The sequence below is a fragment of the Triticum dicoccoides genome, chromosome 6A (assembly GCF_002162155.2).
Source record: "Triticum dicoccoides isolate Atlit2015 ecotype Zavitan chromosome 6A, WEW_v2.0, whole genome shotgun sequence".
In the NCBI taxonomy this organism is placed as follows: Eukaryota; Viridiplantae; Streptophyta; class Magnoliopsida; order Poales; family Poaceae; genus Triticum; species Triticum dicoccoides.
The window spans coordinates 550,628,024-550,640,994 of record NC_041390.1 but is presented as its reverse complement, the minus strand read 5'-3'; positions in this window follow the sequence as shown (position 1 = coordinate 550,640,994).

Here is a 12,971-nt window from a genome sequence, read left to right as displayed (position 1 = left end):
GCTGGGCCCATTGCAGCGTTGGCGGCGGGGGATGGAGAACGACGAGGCGGCCGGCCGACGGGGGCCGTCTGAGCGATGTGGGCGGCGAGGGCGGCCCGACGCTCAGCTCTAGCGTGGCGAGCGTCTGACATGGAGACGACAGATCGACGGAGCGACGAACTGGTGGAAGGGAAGCTACGTCGCACCCCTACCCGGCGCGCCAAATGTCGGGGTATGGGGTCCCGGCAAACCCTTAAGGTTCGAACACTGGGGTGCGCGCGAAGTCTTTCCCTCCAATCATTCTGCGCTCTAGCTTGCTAGGATCTCGCGGACGAACTCGAGGAACTCACAACACAGAAAGACACAAGCTTTATACTGGTTCAGGCCACCATTGTGGTGTAATACCCTACTCCAGTGTGGTGGTGGTGGATTGCCTCTTGTGTTGATGATGAACAATACAAGGGCAGAACGACCTCCTAAGGTTGAGGCGTTCTTGTGCTCGGTGAGCTTGTGTGTGAGGTGGTCTCTCTTTTTTGGCCTCCCTCTCCACCGTGGTGGCTAGTCCTATTTATAGAGGCCCTGGTACTCTGCCCAAATATTGAGCGGGAAGGGAGCCAACAATGGCGGGCTAATTTGAAGGGGGACAACTAGTACAAGATATCTTGACAAAAGTAGTCTTCGCCTGCACAAAGTTCTGGTGGTGACGCCGTTCTGGGCTCCATGGTGACCTCCGTCTTGCAGTCCTCGGTCTTGGTCTTGTTGCACCGAAATGGCAACCTTTGCCCGAGGCCTCGGTACTCCGCGGCTGCGCTTGCTCCCTTTGAACCAAAGAGGAAACAAGGACGCTGTGCGCGCTGGCGCCCGACTGGTGTCGATCGTCACGGCTCATGTCACGAGAACCTCGTGAGGTTCGCCTTGCCTTGATATCTCCACTCCTCGTGAGCCTGCCTGGCTAGGCCGCTCCAGAAGAGGTCTTGCATCGTCTACCTCGCGAGGCTTGCCCCCTCGCGAGGGTTTTGGGCGATTCGTTGGTGAGGATGGGCCGTACGGCCTGCTGGCCTAGCCATGCGGCGGGCCGCAGGCAGGCAAGTCTAGGGACCCCCATTCCCAGAACGCTGACAGTGTAGTAGACATCAACGCGCAGGCCGCGCTGTCATGGCACGCGAGCTCCTGCTCTACCGCCCAGTCGACGACCTCTACGAGGACGGGTTGGACCGCATCGCCGAGATCGTCGGCACCGTGGGGGGCTCTCCAGCGCCATCCCTCTTGCTGCCTCGCCCGCCCCCGGCTGCGGGCGATGTGGCTCACGGAGCGCCTCCACCTCAGCACCAAGATGGTGCCCTCGCGCCGAGGCGCACGGCTCAGGGAGCGCCTCAGCCTCCCCCGCGTCAAGACGGTGTCCTCGCTCTAAGATGCGCGGCCCAGCAGCGTGATCCTCCATGTCGTGTGCCCGCGCACGAAGAAAGAAGTTGCCAGGAGGTTTCCCGTCCGCAAGAAGATGCTCCACCACTTCCATAACCACCATGTCAGGATCGCTTGCCGCGACAGGGCCATGTGCCACTTGCCGTGGCGGCACAGGGACGCCAACGTCAAGCTCCACCTTCACAATGGGCCCCGATGGCCACGACGGGCTGCCGTGCCTTCACCCCTGAGCTGCGTAGCATCGTCTGGTCAAGCAAGTTCAAGACGGATCTGCCTCCTCGCTACGACGGCACCCCGACCCTATGGAGTTTCTGCAGCTCTACGAGCTGAGCATCGAGGCGGCCAACGGCGACCGAAAGGTCATGGCGAACTGGTTTCCCATGGCTCTCAAGGATGGCGCCTGCTCATGGCTCCTGAACCTGCCCCCAGGCTCGATTTCCTCCTGGGATGAGATGCTGATACATCTCCAACATATTTATAATTTTTGATTGCTCCATGCTATATAATCTACTGTTTTGGACATTATTGGGCTTTATTATCCACTTTTATATTATTTTTGGGACTAACCTATTAACCGGAGTGTTGACACACGAACACGTCACGTGTACCCTCGATGCCGGGGGTGATGCACCGCAGCTCACGTCAAAGGAGACCCGACCGACAGCGCGATATGCAAGACAGTCGACGGGCGCTTTTGCAGACCAGAAAACCCCACACCCCCGGGAGGGACCCCGTCAGGGAGTGCGGCGGCTATGGGCTGCCCTAGGTCGATTCGCTCGCCCCTAGAGCCTCGGAATTCGCAGCTCTCAAACACAAAGAACAGCGAAGAACGAGAGAGTAAAACGGTGGAGAGATAAAACGTAGATGAAAAGGTAGTATATTGATTTGTTCGATTGTGTGTTGTTCAATCGGCCGTCACCCCCAACATATATAAGAGGCGGCTGGACTTCCCGTACAAGTAAATGATTCATCTAGGCTTTCCTTACAAGAAAAATTACATCAATTCACGTCCTAGAGTCCTAATTCTATTCCAACTCGGATTCAGTCTGAATCTGGCCCAAACTCTGTCTTCCTTCTTGCGCGGGCCGCCGGGCTTGCATATGATCTTCGATCGAGACGGCCCAAATATCAAACTTGTGCGCCTCGATGATACGAACAACTCTCATGTTGATCATTTTTTCAAATAAGGCCATCTTGAATACTTTTCGAGGTCATCTTTATCTTCCAGTCGGACTCGGTTTTGCAGTAGACTGGATTATCCGAGTGTCGTAGTGAATTTGTAGGCTATATATTATCTCTGATGATGATGACTCCAAAATAAAAATTTACTGTCTTGATGATACGCACAACTTCTGTATTGAACACTTCTTCATCCAAGGTCATTTTGATAAACTTTCAAGCACATGTTCAATTTCACTCGGACTTGAGCTCATCCACTCGGATATTAGATATTTTGACTCGGATCGTCCGATTGGACTTTTTCACTCGGAAGACAATCTTTCACTCGAATGACTATATTTCCACTCGGATGACTATATTTCCACTCGGAAGGCACTATCTTATTCACTCGGATGACTATATTTCCACTCGGAAGGCACTATCTTATTCAATCGGCAAGTTTTCGTCCCGATGGTAATCTTTTCACTCGGAATATTTTCACCTGGACGACAATTTCACTCGGATGATCATATTTTCACTCGGATAACTACATTTCCACTTAGATAATAATAAGTTCATCCAGTCAGCAAACTTTCATTCGACCATAAACTTTCACTCGACCGTAAACTTTCACTCGACCGTAAACTTTCACTCGGATGGTAAATTTTTCACTCGGATTTCCGACTGAAAACATAGCCCGATCTTGATTTGTCTCTCCAGGCCTCATATGATCTCGGATTGAGACGAATTATATATGAAAATCAATCGGCTCGACGAGACGAAACGTTTCCATGTTGAAGGTTTTTTTATTCAAGGCCGTATTGATGGCCGAATTACTCGCGCAACCTATCAGACAAGTGTCTGGCACCTCGCGCCATATTTCCGTTGAGGTTTAGTCTGCTGTATATTGCCTCTAACTTTTGCATATGAACTCGGATTGAGATGATTTACATATCAAAATCGATTGCCTCGACGAGACGAAGACAATTCCTTAAGAGTTCTCCTTCATCCGAGGTCATCTTGAAGACGTGATTGGCCAAAAACCACTCGGAACATTGAACTATGCCACTCGGAGTATAGTTTCGGTCCGTAAGATAAAGTCGAATGAATATAACCGAAACATCAAAGTGGTTCCACTCGGTAACGTGAATATTTTATGCTGAAAACTCATTCACTCGAGACCATCTTCATTGCAATCTGTATCTTGCCAAAATCAGGTGTCAACACATGCCCCCCTGTTTTTCGGCAAAGCTTGCACGCCGAAAAATAATATGCATAGTGTTTGTTCTAAGGACGATATCAACACTCCATCGGCCATTTATTTTTCTCAGGGCGATAATTATGTATCGGCCATGTTTGTGTTAAGGGCGATAATCGTATATCGGCCATTGCCCACTTAGGCTTCCTGCCACACACTCGGGTGGTACTTCTTCAAATATTTGCCATTGAGAGCTCGAGGTAACAATGCCCCTTGTATTGATTCCACCAAATATGAATTTCCGGGAACAACTCTTGTAATTCTAAAAGGACCTTCCCAACTTGGAGACCACTTCCCAAATTTTCTATCTCTTGAACCAATCGGCAGAATCACTTTCCAAACGAGATCACCAACTTGAAAATTCTTCAACTTGACTTTCTTATTGTAAGCCCTTGCCACCCTCAACTTATCTCTCTCTATGGCATTCAAAGAAGCCAAACGTTTATCAGCAACCTCATCAATGTTGTCCATCATCAAGTTATAGAAGTCTATTACCGATAAATCATTTTGTTTGGCTATTCTCAAAGCATTCAAATTTACTTCCACCGGTAAAACAGCCTCCTGACCATATACTAGCTCATATGGAGTCACTTTCGTAGCACCATGCCTTGAGATTCTATGTGCACATAATGCCTCAGACAACAAGTCATGCCATCTCCTTGGATTATCCTCAATCTTCTTCTTGATGAGCTTGATTAAAATTTTATTGCTAGACTCAGCTTGTCCATTAGCTTGGGCATAATATGGAGAGGAATTGAGCAACTTTATGTTATAAGATTCGGCAAACTCTCTGACTTGGTGTGACATGAAAGATGAACCTTGATCTATAGTTAACGTTTGAGGAATACCGAATATATGAATAATGTGCTCGGTTATGAATTGAATTACCTCCGTATGCGTCATGTTCTTGAGAGGTACTGCTTCAGACCATTTAGTGAAATAATCAGTTGCCACCAATACGAACCGATGCCCTTTTGAGGAAGACGGATGGATTTGTCCAATGAAATCTAAACCCCAACCTCTGAAAGGCCACGGTTTGATAATAGGATGTAACATAGCAGCAGGAGCCAATTGAATATCACCAAACTTTTGACAAGCTTCACACCCCTTATAATATCTGAAGCAATCATTAATCATAGTCGTCCAATAAAACCCAGCACGTCGCAATAACCATTTCATCTTGGGAGCCGACTGGTGAGTGCCACAAATACCTTCATGTACTTCTCCCATAGCAACTCTTGCCTGGTCCTCGTCCAAACACTTTAGAAGAACATCATCGACGGTTCGGTGATAAAGACCATCATCTCTTATTGTATACTTGAAAGCCATACGCCGAACAACCCTGTCCACCCTTTCACTCGGATTGCACAAGTAATCAACAATGGGCTTCCTCCAGTCGGGATTGTCACCTGCACTAGACTTTTTGTTAATGGCCGAATCAGTGGGTTCAGGTTCGGCCTCTCCCATATTGGCAAGACAAGACATCGGTCTTTGAGAGATATGAAACATGCCATGATCAACATGATATTCGGATGCTTGTTGTGCCAATTCATTTGCTTTCCAATTGTCATGTCTAGATATATGAGCAATGCTAAAGCAATCCAAATTAGAAATTATACCTAGACATCTATCAAGATAAACATTAAGTGATTCGTCCAAACACTGAAAGACTTTGGATATTTGCTGCACCACTAGTAACGAATCACCATAAGCCTCAATATGTGTAGCACCTATAGCAAGTAACATCTCTAGGCCGAATAACAATGCTTCATATTCGGCTTGATTGTCTGTGCAAAAATATTCTAAGCGGCATGAAGCTTCAAAAACAGCACCATGAGGAGATATATAAACAATACCAACACCTTGGCCATTGCTACAAACTGAACCATCAAAGTATAATCTCCATGGTACTAATGAAACAAGGTTCATATCAACATCATGCTTGTTATTAACCCGATGTTCAACGATGAAATTAGCAACAATTTGGCCTTTCATGGATTTTAGAGATTCATAAGCCAAATAATATTCAATCAAAGCATAAGCCCACTTGCCAATTCTACCACTAAGAATTGGCCTATGCAACATGTATTTAATGACATCGGTTTGACAAGCTACTACACAAACACTTGGCACTAAATAATGTCTCAGTTTTGTGCAAGCATAATATAAGCATAGACATAATTTCTCAATAAATGTATACCTTGTCTCTGCGTCCAATAAGCGGCGGCTCAAATAAGTGATGGCATGCTCTTTTCCTTCGGTCTCTTGAGTTAGAACAGCACCAATAACTCCTTCCTCTACTGCAATGTAAAGTCAGAAGGGTTCCCTATGCTTGGGTGCTCTCATCACCGGAGGAGTGCACAAAAAATTCTTGATCATATCAAATGCTTCTTGCTGTATTGCCCCCCAAGTGAAATCAGCATCATTCTTTAACCGAAGGATAGGAGTAAATGCATCAACTTTCCCTGATAGATTAGCTATGAACCTTCTCAAATAATTGGCCAAGGAACTTTTGCATATCTCTCTTGCATGTTGGAGCCTCCACCTTCTGTATAGCCTCTATCTTTATGGGATCAATCTCTATACCATCTTCATGAATAATGAAACCCAAAAACTTGCCAGCTGACACGCCGAAAGCACACTTCAAAGGATTCATTTTCAATCCATACTTTTTCATTCTTTCAAAAGCTAAATGCAAATCGGCCAAGTGAGATTCAAAAGCATCCGATTTGACAACAATATCATCAATATAAACTTCAAGTATGACACCGATTAAATCATGAAAAATCAAATTCATAGCCCTTTGATACGTGGCGCCAACATTTTTTAATCCAAATGTCATCACTGTCCACTTGAATAAACCAAGGAAACCAGGACATCGGAAAGCCGTTTTGTACATGTCCTCTTCGGCCATAAAAATTTGATTGTATCCGGCATTACCATCTAGAAAGCTAATAACCTTATGTCCAGAAGCATCATTAATAAGCATATCGGCTATTGGCATAGGATACTCATCTTTGGGTGTAGCCCTATTCAAATCTCTGAAATCAATGCACACCCTCAACTTGCCAGATCCTTTCTTCTCTACCGGGACAATGTTAGAAATCCACTCGGCATACCTGCAAGGTCGAATGAAATTAGCTTCAAGCAGTCGACCGATCTCTTCCTTGATCCGGTCATATGTTTTCGGATTAAATTTTCTGGCCGACTGTTTATAAGGTCTAAAACCGGCCTTTATAGGCAACCGATGTTCCACTAGCTCTCGGCTTAACCCTGGCATCTCATGATATTCCCATGCAAAGCAACAAACATATTCTTTCAATAGCTCGATTAACTTAGCCTTACAATCGGCTTTCAAATTTTTGTTTATAAATGTCGATCGTGTGACTGAACCATCTCCAATATCTACCTCTTCTAACGGATCGGCTGATGTAAAACCTTGTCCAAGTTTATCCATGTCATCCAACTCCTCTATAGACTCATACATATTGTTCTCATTGGACCGATACTTTACAAGACGTTTTTGTAACCACTCGGAATTAGGATCTATTTAAACATATCATACCTTGGAGCCGATTGCATTCACTCGGCTTTAAAGAGACGGGCACAAAACCATTCTTGGTTGCGCTGAGAAAATCAAATTATGACAAGTCACGTCCCGTCAAGCAAGTAGCATTGGGATGTTTCCAATCCACCGATGCATCGGCCAAAGCAACACAGGCCGAGTTATCCGCGTGAATAACTTCCACTTCATCATCAACCCACCGAATCAAAAACTGGTGCATAGTGGATGGCACGCACTGGTTTGCATGAACCCAATCACGGCCTAGTATGACGTTGTAGTTACCTTGCACCTCAGCGACAAAGAATGCAGTAGCCAAAGTTTTGCTTCCGACTGTAAGCTCCACATACATCACACCTTTGGCTTCAGTTTTCTCTTTGCCTTCAAATCCATTGAGCACCATATTGGTCTTGATCAATTCTTCATCAGGCAAACCCAATCTCTTGAAGACCGAATAGGGCATAAGATTTACCACAGCACCACCATCAACAAGCATCTGAGTGAGCGGCGACCCATTGATATGACCTCTGATATATAATGGTTTAAGATGCGTTACTGGTTCTTTTGGCTTCTCGAATATTGCGTTTTTAGGGCCAAAATCCAGCTGAGCCACCTCCCCTTCTTCATCTACAGCACGAAACTCAGCAGGTAAGTAGTACACCATATTGATATCCATACCTTCATGAACCGGCGTAGACTCATAGTCCAACATATTAGCCTCCTCCTCGAGTGCATCCACCGATTCTGAAATTTGTCCGAGTGAAGGATAAGTAAGAAGTGTCGCAGACGATGTCATATCTGTTGCATCATCCTCCTTTGGTGATGTAGGTATTGCTGTGATAGATGTAGAAGCTGCTGTATCTTGTATTTGTTTAGGCCTCCACACTTGTTTTGGTGGAACCATGGGTCGAGTGTCATTGAACAACTTATCCCTTTGTTTCTCGGCCTCCTGTTCTACCATCTCTCGACTCCTTAACCTCTGTAGTTTCCTTTTTTGTGTCTTTGTTAGCCCTGGAGGACACCACTTCGGCTGAGTGTATTTAGGATCTCTCGTCTTTACCTGGCTGGTGCTTGCCTCATGGTCATTAGCCGAGTGCTTTGGCACGATAGCAAGTATCGGCTCAGTCGGATTGCTATGCACAATCGGCTGTTGTATGGCAAATGTTTCAGTGCCCAAGATAAGTGAGTCGACATCCATTTTCTCCTTGCCTTTTCCCGACTCAACTGCTGCAACACTTGGTGATTTAACACGCCATTCTTTTCGACTTTCCAGATGCATGAAATTTCCACTCGGGCGCACCTTTTTACTCTGATGGAATCCACTCGGATGGATATCACTCGGATGGAGTTCAATCGGATGGAATCTACTCGGCCACATTTTTTCACTCGGATAGCTTCCACTTGGGTGCATTCTTACACTCGGATAATTTCCATTCGGTCGCATGTTTTGACCAGCCGACCGATAGTTACCGATGTTCAGTCGACCTCTATATGAATAGTCAAGTCGATCCCAAACAGATTGCGTATGCTCTTCTGGAAACAGCACCCTTGGTCCACTCGGTTTCATATACTGACTGAACATATCAGCTGATGGTGACCTTGGTCGCTTCAGATGAGTCGGCGATTAAAGCTCGAACCGCCCGACTGGTTGGTGTACTTGGACAGCAACATATCAAAAGTTGGCTTGATCCGCTTGCGCTGTACTTTAACTTCATTCCTTTTCCACTTGCCAATTTCTGGACTCTTGGGCTTGACAAATCTCACACGAGCATTTTCTTGCACTTGCAGTTGCCCCCCGAGTGTAGGATTCTTGATGGTGATTTTGATCACTTCCTTGCCATCGAGTTCCTTACCAAGCACAACCTGTCTCCCCAAGACCTTGTTGTCCTCCTTGTCTTTCCTGGGCTCACCAATAATGACATTAGCTTTATTAGCAGATTCGGCTACCTCCGGCCGAATGAGTAGCTTCTTCCCCTCCAAATCCATGGTATTCATTGGAAAAGGCTGTTTATCAACTTGCATCTCAGAAAAAGTTCAATCGTCCGTCATTAATGGCCGATTGTATCTGTCGTCGAAAAACATTGCAATCGTTAGTAGCATGAGAAAAAGAATTATGATACTTGCAATAAGCACGCTGTTTTAGCTCTTCAAACGACAGTGAAGTATGAGATATTCTAATAATCTTAGCCTGCATCAAAGCATCAAATATTCTATCACACTTAGCAATGTTAAAAGTGAACTTCATCTCTTTATCACGATTCTTATGAATCGGTTTCAGATCATTGCAAGTAAAGGGTTTGGCCTTAGATGGCCAAACAAATTCAGTAGCAAAAAGATCACCCTCATCGTTCGAATGATCACTGTCATATTCCACCATATTCATCTTCGGACGATCGGCTTTGTATCTATGTACTTCTTTGAGATCTTTGCTTCGGCTTTCCTGAGCCAAAGCCCTTTGTAAGACTTGGTTGATATTTAAGAACTCATAACCTTCTAGCTTTTCTCTAATGGGAGTTCTCAAACCACTCAGCACTAGGTCTGCCAAGTCTCTCTCGGTTATCACCAAACTAAAACACCGGTTTTTTGTTTCTCTGAATCTCTTGACGTAATCGGAGACCGATTCATCATGCTTCTGTTTAACCGATGTTGGATGTGATAAATTGAGTTCATTGTCGCCGCTATAAAAGTGATCATGAAATTTCTACTCTAGCTGTGACCAAACCCGAATGGAACCATGTGGTAAAGAAGAAAACCATGAAAATGTAGTACCAGTTAAAGATAAAGGAAACAAACGCACTTTCAATTCATTTAGTGAGCCTGCTTCACCTAGTTGTGCTAAGTATTGACTAACATGCTCCCATGTGGTTTTTGTGCCCTCTCCATTGAACTTAACAAAATCTGGAATCTTATATCCCGGAGGGCACTGGATGGCATCAAAGTACTCGGGGTACGACTTTTGGTAAATCTGATTCCGAGGTAACTCAACTCCAAAATTCTCTCTAAGAATCTTAGTCATCTACTCTCTAAGATTAGCTAGACCATCATCCGTAGTGGACAATGAAGCTTGTGGCAGTGATATAGGAAGAGTATGGTTACTAGCTGTAGGTAGGAATTGTGGCATGTATGTCGACCCATAATTTGGTAGTGGTCGAGTGTTTGTAGTTGTAGGTAGAGTTTGGTTCGGCGTTGCCATCGAACCTGTCATGCTCGTAATAGGATTAATGGGCGTAGCCACAATCTGATTTGTTTGGGTAGGATAATAAGTCATCGGCACGGGAGGCGCCGATGCAATAGGTAAAGTCAGATTAGGGTTTTGCACACTAGCAGCTACACCATTATTACCACTAGACGATTGAGATATATTCTTCTGAGCATTAGTATTTTCTATAAAAGTTTGATAGACTAGATTGTTACCATCAGCATTACGACTTTGAATCTCAGCCCACTGCTCAGGAGAAAAGGCAGTACTTACAGAAGGCTTAACCTGTTCAGTTTGAAGAGGAGGGAACTTGATTTCTTCAATCGGAGTGATGTTGCCTTGGCGATCTTTCTTGAATTTTGCAAGGAACTCCTGCAGGTCCTTCTCCTCATGTGCCTTCTTGTACTCCTCATAGACTTGGCGATGACCGGCCGATATCTCATCAATACTAGGCTTAATGATGTTATCGGCGTCTACCTCAGATGGCTTGGGAAGATCGGACATGGTGGATGATGACGATTGATCTTCGGTCCCCAGCGGAGTCGCCAAAAAGTGTGTTAACACATGAACACGTCACGTGTACCCTCGACGCCGGGGGTGATGCACCGCAGCTCACGTCGAAGGAGACCCGACCGACAGTGCATTACGCAAGACAGTCGACGGGCGCTTTTGCAGACCCGAAAACCCCACACCCCCGGGAGGGACCCCGTCAGGGAGTGCGGCGGCTATGGGCTGCCCTAGGTCGATTCGCTCGCCCCTAGAGCCTCGGAATTCGCAGCTCTCAAACACGAAGAACAGCGAAGAATGAGAGAGAAAAACGGTGGAGAGATAAAACATAGATGAAAAAGTAGTATATTGATTTGTTCGATTGTGTGTTGTTCAATCGGCCGTCACCCCCAACATATGTAATAGGCGGCTAGACTTCCCGTACAAGTAAAGGATTCATCTAGGCTTTCCTTACAAGAAAAATTACATCAATTCACGTCCTAGAGTCCTAATTCTATTCCAACTCGGATTCAGTCTGAATCTGGCCCAAACTCTGTCTTCCTTCTTGCGCGGGCCGCCGGGCTTGCATATGATCTTCGATCGAGACGGCCCAAATATCAAACTTGTGCACCTCGACGATACGAACAACTCTCATGTTGATCATTTTTTCAAATAAGGCCATCTTGAATACTTTTCGAGGTCATCTTTACCTTCCAGTCGGACTCGGTTTTGCAGTAGACTGGATTATCCGAGTCTCGTAATGAATTTGTAGGCTATATATTATCTCTGATGATGATGACTCCAAAATCAAAATTTACTGTCTTGATGACACGCACAACTTCTGTATTGAACACTTCTTCATCCAAGGTCATTTTGATAAACTTTCGAGCACATGTTCAATTTCACTCGGACTTGAGCTCATCCACTCGGATATTAGATATTTTCACTCGGATCGTCCGATTGGACTTTTTCACTCGGAAGACAATCTTTCACTCGGATGACTATATTTCCACTCAGATGACTATATTTCCATTCGGAAGACACTATCTTATTCACTCGGATGACTATATTTCCACTCGGAAGGCACTATCTTATTCAATCGGCAAGTTTTCGTCCCGATGGTAATCTTTTCACTCGGAATATTTTCACCTGGACGACAATTTCACTCAGATGATCATATTTTCACTCGGATGACTACATTTCCACTTGGATAATAATAAGTTCATCCGGTCAGTAAACTTTCATTCGACCATAAACTTTCACTCGACCATAAACTTTCACTCGACCGTAAACTTTCACTCGGATGGTAAATTTTTCACTCAGATTTTCGACTGAAAACATAGCCCAATCTTGATTTGTCTCTCCAGGCCTCATATGATTTCGGATTGAGACGAATTATATATGAAAATCGATCGGCTCGACGAGACGAAACTTTTCCATGTTGAAGGTTTTTCGATTCAAGGCCGTATTGATGGCCGAATTACTCGCGCAACCTATCAGACAAGTGTCTCGCACCTCGCGCCATATTTCCGTTGAGGTTCAGTCTGCTGTATATTGCCTCTAACTTTTGCATATGAACTCGGATTGAGATGATTTATATATCAAAATCGATTGCCTCGACGAGACGAAGACAATTCCTTAAGAGTGCTCCTTCATCCGAGGTCATCTTGAAGACGTGATTGGCCAAAAACCACTCGGAACATTGAACTATGCCACTCGGAGTATAGTTTCGGTCCGTAAGATAAAGTCGAATGAATATAACCGAAACATCAAAGTGGTTCCACTCGGTAACGTGAATATTTTATGCTGAAAATTCATTCACTCGAGACCATCTTCATTGCAATCTGTATCTTGCCAAAATCAGGTGTCAACAACAAGGCCCAACCCAGAATTGTTGTTTTTGCCTG